Consider the following 2,966-nt stretch of genomic DNA (forward strand, 5'->3'; position numbering starts at 1 on the left):
TGTCTCGCGCCTCCTGGAAGCGGGCTGCTTGTCACCGCAGCGTAACTCAGCCTCACTGGCTGGATGGCCCTCCTCCTCTCTGGAAGCACACTCCGGGAGGCCTGCTAGGGTCTTCGTCCTGCCCTACAGCTAGCCCAGCCCCACGGGCAGCCAGGTGGCTCCTTCCCTGGAGCAGGAGGGTCTGTCTTACAGGAAGCATGACAGAATCCACGTGGACACGGCCCTCCCTGACCCAGGACATTGCCGCCTGACCCAGCAAGTGGGGCCCTCATGTCCAGCAAGCGGGGGGATTGGAGAGCCGATGCCCGGGCCCTCAGGCTGCCCACGGTGACACCAGTCATCACGGCCCCTCACCTCTGAGCCCCGCAGAGGGTTGGAGCCTGAGGAGAGCGGCCACCTTGCAGACAAGCAGGCAGAGGGCCCGGGGGTCTTCTGGAGCAAGTCGGAGGCCAAGCGGAGCAGGGTTTCATCCTGGCCTGCGGCTGCCCGCTGGGTGTGGACGGTCCGGCTGGTGGCAGGGTGGGCCTCCGCGCCCTCACCCGTCGGGAAGGCTGGCTCCAGCAGCTGCGCTGGCCGCTCCTCCTCCCTAAGGGCTCCTTCGCTTCACTTGCTGGTTTCCAGAGCCCCCGGCTCCCAAGCTGGCCGAGCTCCGGCGCAGGGTCAGGCCAGCCAGCCTCCAGGGCTCCGTCTTCGGCCGTCATAAAGGCACTGACGGCACGTTCCAAGGTCGTCTCTACACCTCTGTTCCATCAAGGCCAGATTCGTTTTTTCCTTTGTCTCGTACGGTAGCAAAATATGGACATCTCCTGGCTGGTGACAGGCCCTGCGTAAACTCTGCACGGTGTTGGCATTAAAATGCACTTGGGAGACTCTGTCACGGGAAGGAGCTGGACAGACCATTAAGTGAAAGACACTGGTGATAATTCTTTGCAATGCGTGTTCCATAATCGAGTTACGGCCGGGCCCATTAACCTTCAAAGCCGGGCCGCAGCACAAGGACCTGCTAATGATCACGCCTAACGAAGGCGGCCAGCGGGCTCTCGGGCAGCCCCAGGCGGAGCTGAACCCTGAGCTCTGAGGCACCCACCTCCCAGGGCTGGGAAGAGCAGGCGCGGCCCACAGGGGTCCCCACCCACCGTGGTCGCCACCCACAGTTCCACTCCACCGGAGCTTCCAGGGACCACGCGCCAGGAGGCGATCCAGGGCCTTCCTGCTGGAACCGAGGGGGTTCCCCACGGCGTGCACCAGGTGGCCTCGCAGGCCAGGGCCTCCACAGGACACCACTGCCCACTTTCCCTCGTCCAGCAACAGTACAGGGCGCTCTGAGGCAGCGGTGGGTCACGGGTGGCCAAGGCACCGGCTGAACTCGGGCGGAGGCCAGGCACGGCGTGCTGTGGATGAGGACCTCAGTGTGACCGTCAGGCCTGCGTGTGACAGACACATCAGGACGCCCCACTCGGCCAGCAGGGGAGCCGGGGCTCACCAGGCCTGCCTGGGTGACCCTCCGCGTCATGGGGCTGTACCACGTCCGGCTCAGGCGCCCCGGGGCTGGGGCAGTGGCCAGTGGTCCCTGCGGGGCTCCTGCTCTGCTCTCCAGGCCTGGAGCCGTCGCTGTGGCCTGGCGTGTCGAAGGCATGTGTGTGTGACAGGGACCCAGTCCACCCCCCCTGCCCTCCTCCTCCCCAACTCAGGCCCACGCGGCCCCACCTCAGGATGTGCCTGGGACAGGACTGGCTGAGGAGCAGACCTCAGCCGTGACTTCAGGTGGCCTTGTTGAGACAGTGTCCCCGACACACCGTTAACTTAATCACGACACGTGCTAACGAGCGAGCACATCAGGCTGCCATCACAACGGTGTCTCCGCGAGAACTCCAACGACGCTCCTCCCGGCAGCGCTGCGTGGCTGCCCCGGACATTTGTGACAATTCCGCAGTCCCCGTGGAACGCCTGGTATCTGATGCTGGGACGACGTGGTGGGACAAGAAGCGACACGGTGAGGAGGGTGCCCTCTCCTGCACCAGTCCTGCCGCTGTGGAACCGGCTGGTGGCCCATTCCCACTCAGCTTGTCTGAGGAGCGAGTCGGAGGTGGCACAGGGGCTCCGGGGGCAGGGCAGGCTCCCTGGTGCCGGAGCTAGATGGGAGGGAAGCTCAGGAGAGCCAGCTCAAGGAAGGGCACGGGTGACACCAGGTGACAGAGCCGTGCAGGAGCTGGACGGTGGCTTGCAAAGGGCTCAACTCGAAGACGCAGACGTGGAGCTGCCGGGTTTGTGCGGGTCACAGCAGGGTGTCCCTAGCACCCCAACCCTGAGGCACAGCGGCCTTGAATCACCCACGAGAGCAGGCTGCTGGGCAGGGCCTGTGCTGGGTGGGGGGAGGTCCAGCTCCATGGGAAGACAGGCCCCAGGGAGGAGCCCAGCAGGGGACAGCCTGCCGCAGGGCGCTGGGGGACAGTGGGGGGGCTGGAGGCTGGCCCCTGGAGTCAGGCGGACTCCACCTGCACAGCTGCCCTCCGTGCCCCAGCTCCAGCCCAGCGTCTCCCAGCGGCAAACCCAGATGTGGACCCTGCAGCCCCAGCTGCAGGTGCTCGCTCTGACTCGAAGCCCAGTGGCCTTTAGTTCAGTGACCCCATCTGGATGCTGCGTCTGGCCTTAGGAACTGTCAGAACACAGGAGACACCCCCAGGAGGAGAAGGCTCCCGCTGCTCGTCAACCCAGTGAGAGGGTCCCCGTGACTGCTGGAGCCTCTTCCACGCAGGATTCATCTTCTTAGCTCTGACCCGGGGAAGGGCTGGGGAAGGAGCCCTTTCCAAAGGGGACACTTGCCAGGTGCTCCACACACGTCCCAGACCCAGCAACGGACCAGACGCACTGCTGTACGGATCATTTGCTTTAAAAACACCCTCATAATCGCCTTCAGAGAAGTGAAGGCACAGAAGTCGGTTCTTCTGACAGAAATCAGCTTTCCC

This window comes from Ictidomys tridecemlineatus, chromosome 4, assembly GCF_052094955.1.
Source record: "Ictidomys tridecemlineatus isolate mIctTri1 chromosome 4, mIctTri1.hap1, whole genome shotgun sequence".
Classification (NCBI taxonomy): Eukaryota; Metazoa; Chordata; class Mammalia; order Rodentia; family Sciuridae; genus Ictidomys; species Ictidomys tridecemlineatus.